Below are 23,802 nucleotides of genomic sequence, written 5' to 3' on the forward strand. Positions count from 1 at the left end.
AGACAGTGAGTCACTCGGGGAAGGTGAGAAAAGGAAAAGTATCACTGAGGAGGTGCAGCTGGTAGTTGGACTTTTTAGAGATGTCCGAAATGTGAGTGAAGAAGGAGAGTGTGCAGTCAAAGATAACCCCAAGGTGTTTTGCCTCACAGGTGGGGGCAGGTGCAGGACCAAGGGAGGCTGGCCAGAAAGAAAGTGGGAACGTGGGAGCAGGAGTCCTGATGTGAACGATCTCAGTCTTACTGGCACCGAGGCAGAGGTAGTTTGCAGCACACCATGGCTGAATTGCAGACAGACAGTCAGATATGAGAAAGGTATAAGAGGTTGCTCACGGTAGCCTCAAGGAGAGTTGCATGTCATCAGCGTAACACTGCAAGTTAGGGATGAAATTGACAATCACACATGCCAGCACAGCCATATAGATGTTGAAGAACCAGGGGGCTATGTTAGAACCCTGGGAAACACCACAGGTTGAAAGAGGTATAGTAGAAAGAAATGACCCAAGTTCCACCTGGGATGGATGGTCGGAAAGGAATGAGGTTACCCACACCAGAGCCTGACCTGTGATTCCTAGAGTGTCACAGAGACGTGCAATCAGGATGTTGTGGTTTACCATGTCAAAGGCAGAGAAGAGGTCAAGAAGAATGAGGGCAGTGGGGTGTTAGTGTTGAGATTTAAGAGCAGGTCTTCACAGGTATTCAGAAGAGCGGTTTCCGTTCCTCTGGATGTTCTAAAGCCAGACTGATGGTCGTGGATGCCACCAGTAGATTCAGTGTTGAGGGTGAGCTGAGAGATAGCCAGCTTCTCTAAGAGTTTGTCCAGGAAGGGGGTGATAGAGATAGGGCGGTAGTTTGCCGGAATGGAGGGGTCGGCAGAGGGTTTCTTAAGCAGAGGGTGCACAATGAATGGAGTGCTTAAGAGAAGATGGGAAAACCCCAGTGGCAAAAGAGAGATTGCAGAGATCAGCCAAGGCTGGAGCAAGAGAGTCAATGTTGTACTTAATGGTTTTGGAGGGGCAGGTGTCCACCTGTTTGGATGAGGCCTTCATATATCGGACTTGTCTGGCGACCTCATCAGGTGTAATGGGATTGAGAGAAGAGAGGAGAAGTGGTAGAGTGGCAAAGGGAGGCTCCAGTAGTGTTGGTGTATGATGTGGTGTGGAAGTGAGAGAGAAAAGGATGTCTTGGGTTTTTTCAGTGAAGTGTGCAGCCAGGGCCGAGCAAAGCTCCTGGGTGGGTGTGACAGAGGAGGAGGAGGAGGGGGAATATTGAAGAATACCAGTAACTAATCTGAGTATTACCTCCATGTCCCTCTTTCTCGTCCAGGTACTTACCTTTGAGTTGTACCAAAACAGAAACAGGAAGGACGCCCATGCCGACCACAAAAGACACAGACACCAAGGGTAATGCGAAACCCATCCAACACCAATTTATTCAAGATACAGCAAAAAGCCAAAGGCATGCTGACCATGACTCCTATCACCACCTCAACCAGACACAGCCTTCAGACCACCCACACCAAAGGAAGTAGACTGGAGCCCCTCCACGTTGAGTTGGTAATACAGACTGAATGTATTAGGTGTAGCCCATGTGGCAGCTCTGCAAATATCCAACAAAGGTAGCCCACGCAGGCGTGCCCAGGAGACGGCCACCCCTCTTGTGGACCGACCCTGGACCCAAACTACAGTACAAAGGCCCACAGGCTCATAGAATCAAAGATTTAATCCACTGGCTCATCTTTGGAATGGAAGCCTTGCGACCACAGCCCCCTGCCCCCTGATCAGTGAGACAAAAGGACTCTCTCTGGGACAGATAATGTAAGACCGCCTGCTTGGCATCCAGACAATGCCAAGCCTCCTCCTTAGGAGAGGACGGAGCAAGAAAGAAAGCCGAGATAACCACTTCCTGAGACCGATGGGACCAAGAGGCGACCTTGGGCACAAACGAGGGGTCACAGCCCAGCACCACAGCCTCCTCCTGGACCACTAGAAACAGTGGCCTATGCAAGAGGGCCTTGATTTTCTCCAAATGCTGAGCCAAAGTAATGGCAATCAGGAAGGTAGTCTTCAGCGTCAACTATTTCATCCCCACCTCCTCCTGGGGCTAAAATGGAGGCTTCTGCAATATGGACAGGATCAAAGGAAGGTCAGACGGGGAACCCCAACTGGGCCCAAAGGATAAGTGCCTGCTACCCCTGTCAAGAGCGTTGAGACCAGAGCTTTGACCTCTACTGGAGAGGACCAAGAAACCTGGAAAGCCCGAATGGCAGACCACTGAGAACAGAAAGTAGAGACCACCAACTCCTTCTCTGCCCCGAAATTGCAAAATGTCTGGAAGGCCACACTCCAGTGCCAGGACACGCTTCAGGTAACACCAAGCCAGACAATTAGCCCAATGACGGTCAGCGGACTTAAGTGTAGAGGATTGACGCACCCTCTGAACCATCCCAGCCATTGCAGCTGAAAGGCCTAATGCCAGGAGATCCCTCCTCTCCGTTTCCAGAACCCACAATGGATGAGCGAGGAGAAGGGGGACATTGACCACCTGCAATGGAGATGGCCACCTGAGCAACACCCAGCTAACTGCATCTCCAGAAGGCCTGGGAACCACCCCCTCTGAGGCCAGTAAGGGACCATCAGGATGAACACGCACAGAGATTATCTGATTGTGCTGATGACCTGCAGAATCAAGGGATTTGGAGGAAAGGCATAAAGAAGCTCTGGGGGCCAAGTCAAAGGAAGAGCATCCCCCCCAAGCCCCAGGGGGCAGAGTCCTCAAGCAAAACCAGGAAAGTTGAGATTTGCAGAGGGATGCAAATAGGTCCATCCAGGGATGCCCGAACAACCGACACACCTCCTGAAAAACCTTGGGATGAAGAGAAATCTCCCCTGAGACTAGAAACACCTTGCTGAGCTGGTCCGCAGTCACATTGTCCACCCCCTGGATATGGACCGCTCTCAAGGAGACCAGTTGTGACAAAGCCAGATCTTCCAGAGAGCGGGACCCTGTACCCCCTGATGGTTGATGTAAACCAAAGCTGAGGGGTTGTCTGTCCGTTCCAGAACATTCTTCCCCTGGATCGAAGACCTGAAGACCACCAAAGTCCTTATAACACCTGCCAACTCCTTCCAATTGGAGGAGGCTAGCTTGAAAAGAAAAGAGTTTGAGTGAGCACGGAAGGTTCTCAAAGGTAGGTACTGGGAAGAGGAAGAGGGACATGAAGGTAATCTTTTATTCATTCAAATGGATGTTATATTAATTTTAATATATATTACATTCACTTCAATATGTGTCATATTCATTTCAATGGGTTTCATATTCATTCCATTGCATGTCCTTATCACTTCAACATGCGTCATATTCATTACAATGGGTGTCATATTCATTCCAATGCATGTCTTATTCATTCCATTGCATATCCTATTCACTTCAGCGTGTGTCATATTCACTTCAACGTGTGTCATATTTATTTCAATGGGTGTCATATTTATTTCAATGCACGTCCTATTCATTTCACTGCATGTCTTATTCATTCCAATGCATGTTATATTCACCTCAATGTGTATCCTATTCATTTCAATGGGTGTCATATTCATTCCAATGCATGCTATAGTCACTTCAACGTGTGTCATATTAATTTCAATCTGTGTCATATTTATTTCAATGTATGTCCTATTCATTTTAATGCATGGTATATTAATTTCACAGCATGTTACATTCACTTCAATGTGAGTCATATTTATTTCAATGGGTGTCATATTCATTCCATTGCATGTCCTATTCACTTCAACGTGTGCCATGTTTATTTCAACGTGTGTCATTTTCATTTCAATGGGCAAAAGAAAGCAGGGTCTGGGATATATGGAGCATAATTGTTCAACAGACAACGTTCTTTACCATTCAACATCCCTTTGATGAATATACTTCTGCGGTGCAGGAGTACAGGGATGATTAGTGGCTAAACTGTTTGATCAGCCCCACGCTACTACTAAACTGGCACTGATCCCAACCATAAAGATGAAAGGTATGCCTCCTTCACCCGTTTTGGTAGCCCAGGCAGAGAGACAGATATATCTTCAAGAGCGGTGTGACCCAAACAACCTAAGTACAAGCACTCCAAAATAATATAAAGTCCCATCAAGGTACTACAAGAAATATAGAGTTTTAATTTAACAACAAGAATGCAAACAACTAACTAAAAAAAAATTCACCCCTGTAAAAGAAAACCCAGATAATGCAGACTTTTGTAGAAAGGCAATCTAGGAGATGAGTGTAGGGCTGTTCAAGCAATCAGTTTGGGCAACAGTATCAATGTTCAATGATCTTAGAAGGAAAGGATAGAGAAGAGGGCTTAAAATTCACTATTGTCCCAAAAGCATGTGGGCGGGAAAATTCAATGGTGCCCAGAGAGGGGCACACATATAAGCTAAAGAAGTAATGCAGTAACACCAAAAAGTATCTTAGAGGTTGACATCACGACGCACACACCATACACACGTCAGGGAGCAGGGTACTGCGCAGGGAAATATATTAGAGTACCCTTATGCATGTTTTGTTTTCTTTTTTTCGCATAGGTGGAGCAGAACTGTTGATCCTAGGTTGTATTAACAACACATATATATATATTGAACCCCAGGTGCAATCCCACAAAATAAGTTTCAAGGGCACCGTGCTGGGTCCCGAGGGCCTTTCAAATTCAATAGAAAAAGAGGATTAAATAGGAGAAATAGAAATCCATCAACGTTGTGCTGCTAAGTGTTTTCTACTTAAAGCTGGAATGATGCGAGGGAAAAGGCGAGGGAGGAGGGATGGGAACGAATCAGAAGACTGACATACAGTGTCCCAGGGGCTATAACAAGGCCTGTGGACATGACATGATGAAGGGGTGGTGGGGGGGTTCTGTTCCAGGAAATGCTTTCTCTAGCTAGCATTAACTAAGTAGCTCTCTGGCTGCTTTAACTCTGCAGTCGGGCATGAACATGTGACTTTTGAACCTGCTCGGTGCCGAAGGAGAAACGGGTGCACCAAAAGGTATGACAGCAGTGCGCCCGCCTCTCCATTTCTTTCTTGACCTCAGGTGCCGACTCCCGCGTGCTCCCCCTTCACAACACAACTGCAAGCACCTCTTTTGTGTGAGATGCTGAAAAAGTGATGCATGGTGAAAAGGCTGCCTGTGGGGGGTGTGCATTTTTGACTAAGAAACAAAAGGAATGATGGGTGCAGCAAAACAAATGATAGAAATGTGCCTGCCTCTTTTGTAGAGCTCCCAGCTTTAGGAGCAATTTACAGGCCCCCACCTGCATCCTTAGGCCACACCTTCTTTTCAGGTCCCCACTTGCCAGCCCAACCCACTAAAAGCATCACATGAGACTCTGCAAACATATCTGGGTCACTCAGCATAGGGTGGACAACTGTCGCGGATTTTGCATGATTGTCCCGCAATTAGGGACTCTGTCCTGACTGTGCGGGACACAAGTTGTCCCAAATTGCGTCGGGACAACCTGCTTCCAGCACAGCCACTCTGCAAACTGAAGTGGCCATGTACACAGCGTGGCTGTGCTGCCTGCTACTTTCTTTCTCTGGGCGGCTTCACAGGCTGGCTCCTTTTGAGCCTACGGGTCAAGCTGTAAGGTTCTGACACCTGGCTTAATTCAAATGCTAATGCTTTGTTCCTGGGGTCGTGATGGTCATGTTTGCAGTTAAAAAACGTGACCATCACCTCCCAAGGACAAATCATTTGCATTTCAATTAAGCCAGGAATTAAGAGCCATTCAAAACATTTAAATTTAAAATAGGGCAGGCCAAACGTGAATGACGTTGTGACGTCATCGCCGCCTTGTGGGCAAGTGTCCCGTGAAAGACTATCAAAGAGTTGGCCACCCTAACTCAGCATGGACAACGTGGCCTTGTTTGCAAAAAGTCTGCCTATTTTAAATCATAGCTCTCGACCTTTTGTCTCACCAAGGCGGGTGAAATCATCAAACTTTGTTTTTGGCGGGAGCAAGCCCATTGAAGTGAATGGACATGCAGCAGGCTTTGTTGGTGAGTCAGCTGCTTATAAGGCGGGTGACACACACCAAAAGCGTGTGAGTTGAGCCCTGATGTGTGACACACTAGGTGTATGGTGGGTACATAGTGATGTCAACCTCCAAGTTACTGGGCTGAGGGCTGTGTTTCAAACATGTCTCTATAAGTCGCTGTCTGTCAATAAATCACTCTCTCGGTAAACAATTCAATCCGTTTGTAAATCACCGTCATTATGTAAATACATCACATAAAAGAAAGGGGAGGGCGAGATCACACTAATTCGGATATCTGGGTGCTCTGCATAAAATGAAAGAGCATTTTGGTAACATAAGAATGACCCAAGCCAAGTCCTTTAAGCGTGAATTTACAGTTTCTGTCTCCGCCTTCCGCTATCTGGTGCTCCATCCATTCACTGCCCTTTCTGTCCCTCCTTCTGCGAGTCACCTCCTCTCCCAAATGGACATCTCCCTGCCTGCTCCATTATTCTAAATGGATTTCCGGTTTGTGTTAAGGGTTTCATAGGCATGCTAATAATGCTGTTGCCCAAGGCGACTGCCAGACACGCCCTTAATTTTATCTCCGGCCTGGCTCCACGAGCATGAGAAACGGAGTTGGCAGTGTTCCTGGCGCTAACATAAATCAGCCAGCTAAGTGCCTTCAGACAACGCCGTTGTTTACTCCTATGCAGTCTCTCTGCTCTCACCCGCCCCTACCATTTCGCCTCCAAATGGGGCGCTGAGCAATGTCTCCAGTTAAATCGGATTAAACAGGACCCGTGGCAGGAAACAATCTTAATCGAATGGGTCCAGGGAGAGTCGGTATTTTTCATTAGAGGAAAGAAAGGGAAAATATAACATGGCTTGACAAAATAGCCCTACCACCAAACATGATAGCTCGGGGACTTTGCGAGACGTCTGCCTAATAAAACATTTTCTTTGAAATGGAAGCCACACGTGTACCTAATGTGTTTCCACTCTCTGTAGCAACTGCAATATTATGGCTTCCTATAGGCATGCCTCTTCCAGGGTTTTTATTGCATTAACTTTTACACTAGCCCCCCTCCCTATCCCCCCCTGGTGGGCAGAGTGTGTCAAAGAGTTCAATGACTTTGTCAAGGCCGTGGGGGAAGACAAGTCTCCAGCACTATCATAGGTGTTTACAAATTTGGCAGGGAAAGAAGTCAAGGCCATCATAAAAATTAATACCAGACACAGAAAGAGACACTATGGGCCTCATTACACGGAAGGCGGTGAGCCATGGCGCTACTAGCGCCATGGCTCATGCCGGTAAAATACCGGCACCGCCTTGGCGGAAAAGGGATTTACCGCCCCATTCCAAGGTTGGAGGGGCGGTAAATCCCCTTTCCGCCATTGTCCCTTCCCCATTCCCATTTCTGCCCCATAGGGCTCTATGGGAATGGGGAAGGCGCTAATTACGGCACCGCAATTTTGCGGTGCCGTAATTAGCTCTGAGGTCCCTTAGCGGGTTGGTTTTTAACGCCTGCAAAAAGCAGGCGTTAAAGCACCAAGCCGCTAAGGGACCTCGTAGTAAGGCGGTAATGGTTAACGGTCACCGTTACCATTAACGGTGGCCGTTAACCATTACCGCCTTCCGTGTAATGAGGCCCTATGTCACCGAGGTAGCCGCATTAAATATGATAAATGTATCATTCATCCAAATAGAGATTATGAACGCTACATATTTAACCAATGTACTCAACAGGCCCAAGAAACCATAGAAGAATACATAACATGATTGAGACAAAAACGAGTGCACTGCCAATTTGCGCAATTTTCCGATGAGTAAGCCATCAGGCTGAAAGTCATCGAAGGATGTACATCATCCACATTCAAAAAGCAACTGCATAAAAGCTGCTACGAGTGTACGAGAGAGCAGATGTTCAGGAGGCATTAATGGAGAACCCCCAGAACAAGAAAACAGAAAAAAGGTGAAGTAGTAGCCACACTACATACCCAAAGACCAGGGACAGACCACAAAACACAGGGCCCAACCAACCACAAATTCCAGCTCGCCAACAGTCCAGGACCCAGCGATCATTCTACAGATATAGATTTGCTTTCCTGCATGCAAGAGCATCTCCAGCTCTCACCCAGTTCTGTTACAACTGCGGCAGAGAGGGACATTTTCAGACGGTCTGCAGGGAAGGAGAGCTGTTCCCCACGATGAGGCCCAGCCCTATGGCTGGACAACCTGGAGGCAAGGCATCAGACCAAACCCACCGTTGCTTGGCCAAGGGAGAATAATGCAAGGACAAAACCCAGGCCCGCGCTGATTCAAAAGGGCAATGGAGGAGTCGCTGCATTACGAAACAGACCAGGGAGAGGATCAACCTAATTCGCACCCACGATACAGAGATGAATATGATGGCCCATCACATCCACACCATGGAGACGTCGCACAGGAGTCTCTGAGAGACCTATCAATTGTGATGGCTATACAGCTAACTCAAGACAATAAATGGAAAGACTATCAATGACAATTCCAGCTCCACCCAAAAGCAAACAGGTCAGAGATACAGAGACTCGCAAAAATACGTGCTGAGCTAGCAGTCGTGGATCAAGTGATCCTACTCAGAGGGTGCTGCCTCGTTGTGCCTACGTCGCTACGACGGTCATTCATACAACAGCCCCTGAAGGACACAGGGGTGCAGAAAACAGGGAGAAACTACTCAGCCAACATGTGTGGTTCCCATACATGGACTCCCTCGTTGAAGATATGATACGCCTCTGCCTACCGTGTCAATGCACAGCCAGGGCAAACCTCCCTGCCCCCCACTGCCGATACATAAATCGGAGATCCCAGATAGGTCATGGCAGAGTGGCTGTAGAAGTATATGGACAGATGAAATCTGGAGAATACCTACTGGTAAAGATCAATTAATTCTCAGGGTACCCAATAGTGAAAATAACACCTACAACAGCGTTTCCACCGGTCGCAGGAGTTATGGATGAAATACTCAGCGGAGGGGGGATTCCACACACAATTAAATCTGATAATGGGCCTCTGTTCAACGAGCACAAGTTCACAATATTTGCGAGGCACATAGGTTTCACCCACCAAAGGATCACGCCACTATGTCCCCTGGCCAATGGCATGGCTGAAAAATTCACATCGTCTATAATTTAAACAATTCAGAGAGTGAACATCGAAGGTACCTCTACACATCAGGCCCTATGCTGGATGATAAGAGACGACAGAAATATTCCACATAAGGCCACAGGGAAAGCGGCAGCCGAAATCTTAATAGCATACCAAGTGGACACCAGGCTCCTCAAAATACTGGCAGACCATGCTAACAAGGATGTAGAAATAAAGGAAAGAGACGCATCGATCAAACACTGAGAGAAAGAAAAGACAGATTGTAGAAGAAGAGTGAGACCAAAAGAATTCAACACAGGAGAGGAAGCGCTCATAAGACTAAGGGCCTCATTACACGGACGGCGGTAAGGGTTAACAGTCACCGTTAATGGTACCGGTGACCGTTAACCCTTACTGCCTTACTACGAGGTCCCTTTGCGGGTTGGAGAATTTAACGCCTGCTTTTTGCAGGCGTTAAAAACCAACCCGCAAAGGGACCAGGGAGCTAATTACGGTACCGCAATTTGCGGTGCCGTAATTAGCACCTTCCCCATTCCCATTATGCCCTATGGGGCAAAAATGGGAATGGGGAAGGGCAATGGGGTAAGAGGGAATTACCGCCCCACCAACCTTGGAATAGGGCGGTAATTCCCCTTTCCACCAAGGCGGTGCCGGTATTTTACCGGCATGGACCAAGGTGCTAATAGCACCTTGGTCCACCGCTGTCCGTGTAATGAGGCCCTAAGAGTGCCAAAGAAAACGGACTCAAGATATGCAACAACCCTATTTAACGTAATAGCAGTAAAAGGGCCAATGGTGAACGCCAGGAGAGGGGGCCAGGAACTGACGAGGAATGCCTCACATTTCAAACACTTATTCAGAAAGGAGGCCAAGGATGTGACAGCCAAGTGGCAGGACCTATCAACTGATGCTGAAAGAGCTGTAGATATCCCTTGGCGAGAAGAACTCAATCCATCACGATCGCCACTGAACAAGGAAGGGTGCAGACCACAGAGAACAATCAGGAAACCATTGCGTCTGGTGGAAGAATGTTGAGGTGGCTAAAGGACATTTGTGAGAGGGTCATGCTACTGTGTAAAGGGGACGCTGCCAGGCACCCACATGAGGAGGAACCACGTGAGGGAGAAAGGAAGGAGTTTCGTGGAAGGAAAGCCGTTCAAGGACATTTATGTAAGGAGAAGGAGGTGAAATAAAGAGTAGAGTTGGATACTGGCCCTCTGTGTGCATCGCGTAATTTGGGGTATTTGATAAAACACTGCCTGCTCGAGTCGACGCCAAAATCATATATAAGCGGTCTCCAACTGTACCTTGGTTTTCTCAGTACTATCGCTCTGCATGTCTGCTAGGAGAAAAGCCATGCAAAAGCAATCCTGCAGATGCCATGATGGCGTGACTTCACAGCCTGTTCAATAAAGATCCCTTCACCGTGCTCAAATGCCCAGATTAATTTCCGGTAATCCATTACACTGAGTCCTTCTCTTCCCTGCCGCAGTAATTATTAAATGAGGCATCCTGCCTCATTGGCAGGAAACCCTGTGTAACAGATTAACAAAAATTCTGTAATGGTCTGCTGCCCCTCCTCCCACCATGGGGGTGGGGGAGACAGGGTATAATACTAGGCCAGATCAAAACTCTTCCTGTTATTCCAAACAGTAGCTATCTCAATATCCACTCAGGGTAGGGAGGGTGGGATGTAGGACTAGCACGAGGAAGAGAAGAACTAGTACATTGGCGTTACCGGTAAGTAAACTTCATCCCTCTTTCTCGTCCCAATCCATACTTAATGAGAGTTCAATAGCAGTACACTGGATATTTGTCACTCAAGACAACCCAAGGCAGAGGAGCAGTGTCCTTTTATCAGTGAAAATTAATCTGTCACACCAGCCAACAAAGACGAAGCAAAATAAGGACGGGGGACCCATGTACAACTTGCAGTCGGTGATAAATGTGTCCTGGTAAGCCCATGTGGCTGCTCTATAATTGTCATCAATAAGAACGCTATTGACAGCTGGTAAAGAAGCAGCCGTACCCTTGTGCAGCAGCCCAATACTCTGTCTGACGGGGCCACAACTCCCCGGTAGTCAAATCCTATGGTGCCCCCTAATCCATCTAGTCAGGGAAGCAGTGGAAGGCTTTTTCCCCACATGACCAGGCCCCAAAGCAAAACAAAGAGATGGTCCCTCTTCCTGCACTCAGAAGTTCGGTGAATATAAATGTGGACCACATCCAAAGGGTAGAGAGCACAATTTTCAGATAAAACTGTGCCTAAATTGGTAAGTGCCAGGTCCTCATGGAGGTGAAAATCAGAGAGAACCTTAGGGCAGAAAAAAGGATTGCGCCACAGGATCAGCACCTCCAGTACAAAATTAAAGAATAGGGGACTACAGATGAGGGCCCCCAATTCACCCAGCAGCCTAGATGAAGTAATAGCCACCAAGACCAGACATTTGTAGGAAAGTAGGGGGAAGGAAATCGACTCCAGTGGCTCAAATGGAAAAGCTGTGACAGCTCTGAGGACCAGCGTTCTCTCCTATAGAAAATCAAGCCCTTCATCCTAGAATACAACTTAAAATTTGCTGCCCAAGCCTTTCTCCATTTCCACCTGGATGGTGGCAATGCCCCTTTGGAAGGTCTTCCAGTGACTACCTGGCACCCTTGAGATGTGTTCTAAATGCAGCAGCAAGACTAATGAAATGTCTCAAGAAATTCGGACCACATCACCCCAACCCTCATTGAACTTCACTGACTTCTGCTGCAAACCTGCTTCATCTTCAAATCCAGTTGTATCATCTAGAAGGCTGTCCCCATTAAGTCCCCAAGCTAACTCATTGAGAAACTCAACATCTCCCGAGGCCTGCGATCCACCAGAAGTAAGGACATGTGTTGGCTTGAACTCTGCCGGTTCAGGAAGGAAAGAACCAGAAGACAGGCCTTCTCTGTGTAGACCCCAATACTCTGGAACCTCCTCCCTGTCAACATCAGACCTGCCCCATAGTTTTGACAGTTCAAGAACAAGAAAGAGCTCAAGACTTTCCTCTTCAAGGAATGACTTGTTAATAATAATAATAATAATAATAATAATAATAATAATAATAATAATAATAATAATAATAAAATAAAAAAAACGTGTGTCTGGTTTTGGTTGTGTGACACGGCTGAGCCAGCTCCGAAAGAAACTGACATTAATGCAGTGTGGTGCACTGAAAGGCTGGGGAGTAGCCCCAATCCATATCATGTGTTGTACGTGTCTGATTTCAGGCGAATAGCCGGAATGCCTGTCAGCTTAATTGGGTGCTGCTTGGATAGATGCATTTGTGTGTGATTGGCTGACTGAGCCTGGCTGAGCCTGAGTGAATAGAGAGTGTTTTGTATAACAAGGGGCCTCACACTCTCACCTTGTCAGAAGTTCTAAGTTGAAAATGAAGTCAGGAGCTGAAACAAGAAACCTGAAGACATTTTAAGCTTGCATCCTGGAGTCCAGCTGGAGGAAGAAGTCTGCTGGATAGGTGACCTCTTCCTGAGGTACAATGGAACATAATGCAACTGCTACTCTTCACCCAAAGTGTCCAGGAAGCCAATTCTGTGTGCATGCTTTATGATTCCTATGCGTTTTAATAACTGTCAGCAGTTGGTGCATTTTAAATTGAATCTAAAGTATATTGTGGTACCACATAGATGTGGGATCATACAATTACTGTGCCGGTTTTACTGTGGCAGCCAAAAATGTCTATTTATTTTAATTTACAACCCCCATATTACTGCATATATATATGTGGGGGATGGGGTCAGTAAATAATTAATGTTGGAGAGAGCATGGGAAGGGCCAGAGGGTCTCCCCCTGCATATAAATGCAGTGAAAAGGGGATACAAAAATCAAGTGGGTTACATTTATTGATGTATATATTTACCTGAACTTTAGTTTATATAAAAGAACTGTGTTATCACATAACATCTAGTGTGTGGACATTCCTTTGTGGCGGCTTGGGGATTCACTGTACACAAACCCTGCCTGCAGCACCTCCCCTGATTCTCTGCCTTGGTTGCTCGTCCATTGCTAACATTAGAGAATCTTGGCTGGAGCTCTGTGCCTCTAGACCAACTGTGTAGGGGGCAGAACTGCAGATACAACCACCAGCCTTTACAGTCAGCAGTAGGAATTCAGTCTTGGAGGGGTTGAGCTTCAAGTAACCACTGGACATCCAGGACTCGATCAATCTGAGGCAGGCCTTGAGCCTTTGGATATCTTTGATAGAGGATATGTTCAGGTAGATCTGCATGTCATCTGCGTATTGGTGGATGTGGATGTTGTGTGGCGCGAGGAAGGTTCAGAGCGATTCCATATAAAGATTGAAGATCATGGGGGAAAGTATGGATCCGTGCGGGACTTCACAGATGATGGGTAGAGTTGGTGATCGGGAGGAATCCATGTGTATGAACTGTTGGCAATTCGCAAGGTAGGATTTGAAACAGCTGAGGATGATCTCGCTGATTGATCCTCATGCGACAATGTAGATTGTTGGTGAGTGTTTGATGATCTAATGTGTCAAATGCTGCTGAGAGGTCAGGGCGAACCAGGATACAAGGGCCATCATTGAACATTTTAAGGGCATCTTCTATCACCTTGATGGCAGCTGTTTCTGTGCCTCATCTGGTTCTGAAGCTAGATTGGTAGGACTGAAGGAGGTTATTGACATTGATGTGTTGGAGGAGTTGCATGGCTACTGCTTTCTTGTGGCGTTACCTAGGAAGGGAAAATGGGGGGTGAGTAATGGGACAGTATTTTCTGAGGTCTTCAGGGTCCAGTGTTGATTTCTTGTGAAGCAGGAGGATCTGTCCGGTCTTGAGGGTTGAGGGAAAGTGCTTTTTGTTAGGAAACTGTTGATGATTGTCAGGTAAGGGAGGGGTTCTTCAGTCAGAAGGGTCTTGAGTACTGTGGAAGATAGGGTGCAATACGCCCTGAGTAATGGTAGGTTGGCAGTGAGGTCTTCCATAGTTAGTGTCTTGAAAGTCATCCAGGTAGTTTGCGTAGATGAGATGGGATGTGAAGTGTGCTGTAAAATGTGGCATTGGTGTACATGTGTTGGTGAATCATGCTGAACTTGTTGACAAAGAAGAGGAGTGCGGTTGTTATGCTCACCTGGTCTCTGCAGAGGCGTTGGGGCATGGTTGCAGCCCTCCCTGAACTTGAATCACTCCCTTGAGGCCTCTCCCCCAGTAGAAAAGCTGTGAGCGGTGGTACGTGGTGATACTGCTTCTGCGTGGAGGTAACAGTGTGTGAGTGCCCAATCTGTGATTGTTGGGTCTCTCAAACCCTTCACCCCAATGTACGGTTTCTGTGAGCATACACCAGCCCATAAAGCTCACCTGTGAATTATGGAAGATAAGCTCTCCGTCCTGCTACTTCTGGCAGGTGTGCGTCGAATGGGATCTTGTTCCTTCACTGATCCCTGATAAGGATTAATCCAGTCCAGCTGCGACTATGCTTCTCCTTATGATTGGTAAGTCTTTCTTGAGCTCTTTTGATGCTGTTCGTTCTCTTTAATGTCTGTATATGTTGCTCCTATTTATGCCCACAATAATGTCGCTCTTCTGTTTTCTTCCCTTAGATGGAATTGCGGCCTCAATGCAGCTGTGAGACGCGGGACGCGGCCGGATGGAAGAGGGATGCAACCGCAATGCTCGACAGCAGGCAAGTGATGGTTTAAGGGGAAGCGCAACCTTAAACTGTTTTTTTCAATGTCTAACCTTGTCTTCTGTTTTTTCCTTGCAGGCGCTGCTGTCGACGATGGAGCGTGTCCTGCTGCGGTGCCAAGATGAAGATTTCGGCGTTCCGGAAAGTGTAAAGATGAATACTTGGTTCGTCGAAGAGATGTACACGTAATAACAGCTTCACCCAGTTGGTAAGTATGCTGGCAGGAAGCAGGATGTCCAGGAAGCAGGTTCTTCAAAGGTAAGTCTGACCTCAGGCGACGGTGAGCGTTACGCTGCTTGCAAGTGCAGAATAACGCGAAGCATCTGTCTTGAGGATCGGGGCAGCTTATATAGCTGAGATCGTGGGCACGCCTATTAGGGCCGGTTTACCAGCCAAACCCTGCCACTCCTAGAGAGTGAGCGCATGCAAAGGCAATCCATTAGCAGCCCCACCCAAGAATACACTTGGGGCTGCTTAATGGATGGAATGTTCAAGGTTAATGCATCCTGTTTAATGGATGGAATGTTCAAGGTTAATGTATCCTGCTTAATGGATAGAATGTTCAAGGGTAATGCATCTATGTCCATAATAAAAGTTTTTTGGTGTTAAATGGGTGTTCTTGTTTACTTTTGTTCATGAGCCTTGCATCCAAGGTGCCAGGACAGTGTCCACCCAGGTCTCCTGTGCATGCGACCCCTGCATGCCTGTGCCCTGGACTTCATGACCATGACAGCGGTACAGGTGGGTTGGGCTGAGGGTTGAAGCAGTGCTTGGTGGCTTTGAAGGGGGCTCTGCTTTCATTGTTGGCCTTGGTTGTGGTGTATTGGTAGCAGGTGGCCTTGGCAGTGGTGATTGGTCGTCTGTGTGTAGAACAGAGTTCCTTGAGCAGGGTGAGGTTGGTGGGTTGCAGGATTTTTGCCAACTCTTTTCTTGTTTTTTGATGGTTCAGTTCTTGAGTGAAGGTTTAGGCTGAGGGTGCATTGTTTCACTGGGGCATGGAGGTTGATGTTGTTATTTAGGGTGATGTTGAGTTCTTGTAGAAGCGAGTCGCAGTTCTGGTACGTCAGATGGAGATCAGCCAATTTGAGATGAAGTTAGGTAAGACCTTCTGTGAGAGCCTCCATTGGGAAGTTCTTAAATGATCTGAAGGCGTGTTTGCTGGGTTTCTGATGAGTGTGAGTGGTGTGGTGTGACTAATCTCAAAGGGTATTACGAGATGGTCTGACCATTTGAGCGGGATAGGAGGGCTGTGATGATGAGGTTGAGGATGGTACCTTTCCTGTGGGTTGGGTCTTTCATGTGCTGTGTGAGTTTCAGAGTGACAAATATGCAGTGGAGATCTTCTTTCATTGACTTGGTTGCTGGGTTGCCAAGGATGTTGAAGTCACAGAAGAAGATGTTGCTGGCATGCATGAGAGACATGGTTATGACCAAGTCATTGAAGTGTTAAATGAAGGAGTTGTTTGGCTTGGGTGGTCTATAGATGAGGTGAAAACTGACTGTATCCATTCGTGAGAGTGGTAAGGGGCTAGATAGATTTTCAAAAGAGCAAATGGTGGTGACTTCCAGTTGGGTGCATGGCCATGATGCACCCAACTGGAATGATGGTGAGGCCTCTGCCAATCTTGTTTGAACGATCTTGTTGTAGAATTCTGTAACCGTTGGGGGATGTGGACACCTGAGATATGGGTGGAGGTTGATATCATCCAGGTCTCAGTAATGAAGATGGCAATCAAGTCATGTGTAGTGATGAGGTCAGGAGAGAGCCTGGCCTACCCTCTGGGGATGGCAGCCTTTTCTGCATCCTTCCATTCTCTGAATATAATGTTCCTTATACTCTGGAAACACAGCAGCCCTGCTAGAGAGGTTGTAAAGTAACGTCTGTAGGTGTCCTGTGTTACTTCTCCCATCTGGGAAGCCTTCCCATTCCTAAAGTCCAGGTTCTGCAAGAGATGAATCGTAACCTTCTCAACAAACTCCTTCCTCAAATAGGTCTAGCCATACCCCACTCAGGCTTAGTAATCTCTGGGTGAGCCAGGACCCCTGCCTCCACCAGTAGTTGGGGCTCTGGTTCTGGGGAGGGGAATTCACAGGGTAGACAAACAGGGGCAGCCATGCATCAATTTCAGCATTCACAGTCTCTTTAATGAGGGTCTTCAATTCAGCTGCCGACAGAGTGATGGATAGTATTGGAGGAGTGCGTACCACGGGGCCAGGAGGGTATCTGGGCACCATCCTGAGGGATGGTGTTGAATGGTTTGTTCTATAAGAAGGAGATCTACTTCTGGATCTCCCTGCTGCTCCTCTCCCTTCCACTAGAAAGAGACCTGGATAGTCTCCTGCTACAACATTGCATGAGCACACTGGAAAACACATCATACTGTCCCTGGGTGCACTCACATTCCAAATGGTGGGGAGGCTCCCATGTCAGCTCTGACAGGCCTCCGTCTCAGTTGAACTGCACCTGCCTTTGATCAGGGTCAGGCGGGGAAGCATATCTCCCAGGTCAACACTGAGACAGCTTCTTCCCTTACTGAACCTGATCCTCCCCCTAAACCAAGGATTCATCAGCCAGGGCAGGAGTAGATGATGGTTCTGCCAGAGAGGCAAGTGCACAGTGGGCCCTAACCCTCCCTTTTGAAAGATGCCAGTCTGCCAATAGGATTCCCCTTCATTAGGAGGGCCAATAGCAGGGGAATCTGGGTGCCGGCTGGCTAGGAGCAAGCTCAAAATGCCTCTGGCTCCCTACACACCGGTGACCCAGCTTACCTGGAACACTGTGGACCATTGGGTCCCCACATTGGAGAGTGGGCCTGCACAAGATGGGACTGCTGGGCTCCCCATACTTACCTTTCCCAAGCTTCAGTACATCCACCTGGGCCGCACATGAAGGTCCTGTCTGATGGTGGGCAGAAAGAAAACAGGAAGAGTGTTGGCCTGGCCTAGTATTATTTTCCAACCCTGGGGTATAATACTAGGCCAGACCAACATAGTTTCCTGTCCATGAGGAAGCATGCTTCATTAAGTAAGGAGTGGGACGAGTAAGAGCGACAATGAGGTAATGGTAGACGTAGGGGGTACTCTTTCAATACCACTTTAACACCCTCTCCCTGGAGTGGTAAATATGTAAAAAAAACATGCCTAAAAGACGTACACTTGGTGTGAAGGATTGCCATTTGGCAAGGGTGTAGAAGCCCTAGCTTCCTTTACTTTTATTATTTATTAAAATGATTTGGGTAATCCTATCTCTGAAAGGGTAATCTGTTGAACATATACCCCTTTCATAAACTCCATACCAAAAGTATAGCATACACCTGTGCACTACTGCATCAGTGGCCTAATTGCAGCGCCTGCCATACAGTGGCACAGAGTAGATTTAGGTCACAGGGGCCCTCTTGACAGCTGAGGTGACAGCCAAAGTCATTGCAGCACAGTGGTGGCATTTAACCCCTGATCCAAAATATCATGATTATGAGTGGACCAATGCTGTTTGGCAGTGAAAACTCTAAACATAATCCATGCCCGAGATAGAGAGTGGTGCATGGAACTGCTCATAATCAATGCTGCCACATCAAATTGATGTCAGGTATGTGTCAGCACTGTAAGCCTAGTTCAGCTGTGGAAGGGTTATGTGTATTCTCCCCTGACAGGCTGGACCTTGCCCTACTGACAGGAAGGTAGACTGGGAAGACTGCTTCTCTTTGTTCCTGTGCAAGGGCAGGTAACATGCTTTCCCAGGGCCAGCCACACCACAGGAAGTTGGTCTGGGAACAGGAATCAAAGGGTACACTCATTCACAAAAGGCTTGCCTCACACCAGGGTGCTGCATATCTAAAGGCTTTTGATCCTATTAAGAAGAGAAGTGGTGTGGTTAGTGTAGACAAGGAGAGCTCTGCACAAAGTTGGGAGAGGTTTCCACCATCTTGTTTCTCTCTGCCTCTGCCTCTATTTCCTGTTCTTTCCACTTCCTCTAGCACAAAGCACTTTGGGTGTGATGCCAGAAGGGCAAAGTCGACTTCTTTCAAGAACAGGGATTGGACCCCTAAAGCAGACTAGCTTTATGCCAATCACTTGCAGACGCTTACATTGAAAAGAAGGGTCTCACACCACTTCTTTGATTTACTTTTGAATATAAACCTGGGGAAGAATTAATTGGACCTCTGTTGGGAGAGTTGATCTCTCCAAAGTCCAAGGAAGAGGTGAGCTCTGTCCCCTAACCATTGGGGATGACTTGCTGCTGGTCTCTGCCCATGGATTGGGACTCACAGAAACCATTGGACCAAGACAGCCAGGAAACCTGCATTCTGACCACGAAACCAATCTGAGCTGTGATTGGTGCCTGTTCGACGCCTTTGAACCCAAAGGACCCTGCGGAGCTGCTATTGGCACTCTATCTCCTTGAACCACTGTCTTGCGTTTTGTAATCTGTCCATCGCTGCTCCACACTAGCCAAGCATGCCATTGCCTCAGCTCGAACTACAAGCTCATCATTGCATCTGCTGTCTTCGAACCGTCGCTCAAGCCAAACTGCCAGCATCTTTGCTGGCGATTATCATCGCCAATCGAACCGATGATGGTGGCTCATCAAGCCACAATCATCAAACCCTGCTTTGACCTGCTGAAAATGAACTTCGTATCCAGTCTCCAGGACCAGCATCTTCACTGTCGAACCGACCTTCGAACTGACCCTGGTGGACCTTACGATCTTCAGCTCCTCAAGCACTCAATCGAACTGACGCAATGGAACAGTGCATCCAGTCTCTAGCATCTTCATAGTGAAACCAACTGTCAAACCTACCCTTGTGGCCTTTATAATGAACCCTTCTCCACATTCTTTAGAAACATAGCGAGCCCCTATTCTAACTCAGCTTGACACCGAACCGCAGAACTGCACCTTCGAACACCATGCCAGTTCACAGCATTGTTACCAAGGCTCGAACCTTAAGCTCATCGTTGCACCTGCCGCCTTTGAACCACCAGTATCTTCACTGCATATCTTCATCAGCAGTCGACCAGACCCTAGAGGAGGCTTAGAAACGTAATCTTCGAACACCGCACTCAAGCCATTCGACTCAAACCGTGCATCCAGTTCCCAACCACTTCACTGAGGACACTGACACTTTTGATCCACACCTCTTCGAACCTCAACAAATTTCATCTCGTCCCTGGCTCGACTCCTGCTCCCAATCTGGAACAATGCCACTGACACACTCGAACCAGATTCAAACTGAAACAGCACCAACATGTCTGGTTCAATGCTGTTGAACCGGAAAGAATCCTAAGAAGGTACTATTGCTGCTTAACTGCCCTTTTGGTCCAGAGTTGGGCCCTAGAGACTAGTTTGTTAATGAACCTCTTTTTTGCATCCACAAAACATTTTCTTTTTAAAGAACATTGTGGTTTTTACTTGCCTTACATGTTGATTCTTGAGTGCTGCACTGTGTCATATTTGCCCCTTTTCTGTTCTTTCCTCTGGGTTGGGTTTTGCGTAGTGTATTTCTATAACAGTTCTTTTGCAGATGGTGTATTTTATTAAAGTATATCTGTTTTTATAGAATCTTGATTGTACATTCCCTTTATTTTGGACTGTTATGCTTTGTTGTTTGGGTCGCTACTGAATCACATTCACACCCCTCTTCAGAGCATAGTCTTCCCTCTTCCCAGGTTACCACAAAAGGCGAAGGAGGAATATCTCTTAACTGTGCCTGTTTTACCTTTATGATTTTGTTGGCTCTTGGTTTGTAGCAGTGTGAGGGCAGAGTGGGCATTTTATCTCCTACTCATTTGTGTACCTCTGCAGAACAGAATCCAATTGGTCACATTTGGTTTTACACTGCATACAACACTCAGGGAGGAGGGTAGATATTTTGTCGTTTTAGGCAGGCAGAGCGGGACACGGAAGTGAATTTATGTTTCAGCCCTCCTCGTGTGCTCCATCTTGCCAAACCAATGCATGGCATTTTCATTCTGGCATGAATGCATTGGCTTTCTATGTATTATTATTCTGTTTAATTGAGGTTGTATAATGTGCCAACTGTGAGAAACCTGAAGGTGTCTCACCAGCTAGTCCCCGGGGATCTGTCATCCAGGTGGCCAGGACATGGCCATCGCTTTTAGATCCAGTTCCTGGGGCTGGACCAGTGTGGGAGGGTCACCTGGATGAGGGGTGAGACGCGGTATCCCCTTCCTTGTAATACCTTTCCTTTTCCCCATCCTACCAGGTAGGATATCTAGGAACACAAGTTGATCCCCCACCCCCTTTTCCAGACACAAACACTTTTTCACGAACAGTTCACTATGAGAAAAAACGAACTAACACCCGAGCCGTATACCTGACATGTCCCAACACAACGGTCAGGCAGAGTCAGGCAATTCATGATAATTACACACACCTGACTTCCATCACACTTCCCCACACGGATAAAAGGCGGAGCACGAAAGCACACTCTGAGCAAGGCAAAACGCACGAGGAAGCAGCAGTTCCGAGATGGTAGTTCAATACTAGGAGAAAGACGTCAAGACCAGAAAGGGTTGCAAGGAGGGAATTGCCCTTGGCCTCTCCAGAGGAAGAAAACCGCTACTTTTACGAGCCCTTGAGAATAAGAAACATAAGAAGGGGAATTAAAGCTGAAGAAAGCTGCATTGTGTGTTGAAAGTGCCCAGGGCTCTCCTGCATCGATAGCCGAGGCGGGGAAAAGCGATTGCTGCTGTAGTACTGTCCTTGGCTCCTACAACAAAGGAGCTTGAGTAAAGTTAGCACAGCCGGTGAGTCAGGGAGACTGATAGCAGACTGGTCTGTAAGAACCAAGGTTGCAAGCAGCAACATTGTATGAAGAAATCTGCAAAGAACATAGTGTAAGGTGTATGTGATGAGCGACGCAAATATAACTGAATATCCTCGGGGTGACTGAACTTTTGAAACCAAGGTAGATGCCATATACAGAGTCGTCCAGCGCCACGTGGGTGCTCATTGGAAGGTCTCTGTTAGGCATCCAACTGAGAGTATAAAATTGTGAACTGTGAAATTGAAGTGGTCCTGCTACTGGTTGAACCAATCCCCATGCACATTCAAAAGTCTTTGATAGCTAATACGAACTGTAATTGGTCCGAGCACGGCTGAGGGGGATCCAGGGTGAACCGTGAGTCACCCGCAAAAAGATCTTCAATAAGCATTGGAGAAGAGGATCTGAGCCGGAAGAGGGGGATCAAAACTAAAGATTGTGGTAGAAAAGGGTTCTGAGCCCAGCTGAGGGGGATCCAGGGAGAAGAGTGAATCGCCTGACTTGAATATTTATAAAGGAACTTTTCGTTGTTTTGGTACATCAGGCCCTCTGAATTAAGAGGCTTTGAGACTTGAGCACAGAAGGCCTTTATGTTGGTAATGGAACTTTGTCTTCATGGTGAAGAAGCCCAAGAGTGTGCTATGCTCGAATGTACTGACTTGTCCTGTGCTGAAAACCTGGGGAAGGGAGGCCGACGGCCTGAACATCCTGACTTATCATTTTATGAACACTTCATTCTTTTTTATGAACATTTCCCCCATACTATTTGTAAATTAGCAGAAAGGATTGGCAATAGGTTTTTTAGTATAGGCCCTTTTATTTTGACGAGACTCCACTAGGACTGCATTATTATTATTTGATGGTTGTAGCTTGCTCCCATCTTAAGATATGGGTTTAGATAGGCATTTACCACACGCTTGATAAAGTTCAATAAACACCCTTGAACTGTGGGTACTTGTGTCCGTCTTACTTTGATACCATTCCTTCCTTACAAATGGTGTCAGGGGTGGAATGTGACTTAATTGAAACAAAGTGGGGAACCCTACAATTCCAGAAGCTTAGTCATAGAGCCTCCAACCCCTCTTTTGCCACAAAAGAATCAATAGGTTTCAATATCTGTAGCAGTAGAGAGGCTACTATCCCTCTTGGGAAAAGAGGAATGATTCCCACAGACTTAGTTTTGTTAGTCCCTCATGGGTGTTATCTAAGATTTGCCCCAAAATCTGTGTTGGCCTGGAAATTTGGTATAGACGTTCTAGCAGGTGTCATCGATCGTGACTTCCGGGATGACATAAAGGTTATCTTACAGAACCATGGCGATATCCCATTTGAAGTACATCATGGAGACAAGATTGCCCAAGGGATTCTTGAAAAAGCTTTTTGTAGACAAAGTGGACCAGAAGAAACTGAGAGAGGTACCTTAGGCTTTGGGGAAGCTGATGAACCATTGAGCATGGAAGAGAAGAAGGGCGAAGAGACTACCATCTATCCCGACCTAGCCTTCGCCCAGCGAAATGACCCAGCCCTCACTGAGGCTTTTTTACAAGCAATTCCAAAAGGAGAAGAGCTAGAGAATCTCTTTCTTCTTCTTGAAGCAATGATTGCTATATAGAAAAGAAACATCCACAGAAGGCTTGAGTAAAACCCAATTGGTAATCCCCAAAACCCACAGAAAGACTGTGCTCGAGATTGCGCATTCCCATTTATCCATGGGACACTTAGGACCATCCAAAGCCCAGGCACACATCAGTGGGAGATTTTACTGGCTAGGTGTCCATGCTGATATAAAAACCTTTATTCAGACGTGAAATATGTCAGAAAACCCATACTCACATCCCATTGCCAACTCCTTTGAATCATTTGCCAATCAAAAAAGTCCCTTTTTCAAGAATTGGGATGGACATCATTGGACCATTAGAAACACCTAGACTGGGCATTAAATATGTCCTCCTAATGGTCGACTACATGACCAGATACCCTGAGGTATTCCCTATGCGGAATAACACCACTCAGCAAATTCTAAAGCACTTCCTACTATATTTTTCTAGGCTTGGTTTTCCTAAGGAAATCCCAATGGATCAATGCTCAAATTTTATGAGCAAGCTCATGGGGGAAGTCAAGGAACTACTCCATATTACCACCTTACAAACTTCAGTGAACTATCCCCAAACAGATGGTTTGGTAG

The sequence above is a fragment of the Ambystoma mexicanum genome, chromosome 1q (assembly GCF_040938575.1).
Source record: "Ambystoma mexicanum isolate Mex_15411 chromosome 1q, UKY_AmexF1_1, whole genome shotgun sequence".
Lineage (NCBI taxonomy): Eukaryota > Metazoa > Chordata > Amphibia > Caudata > Ambystomatidae > Ambystoma > Ambystoma mexicanum.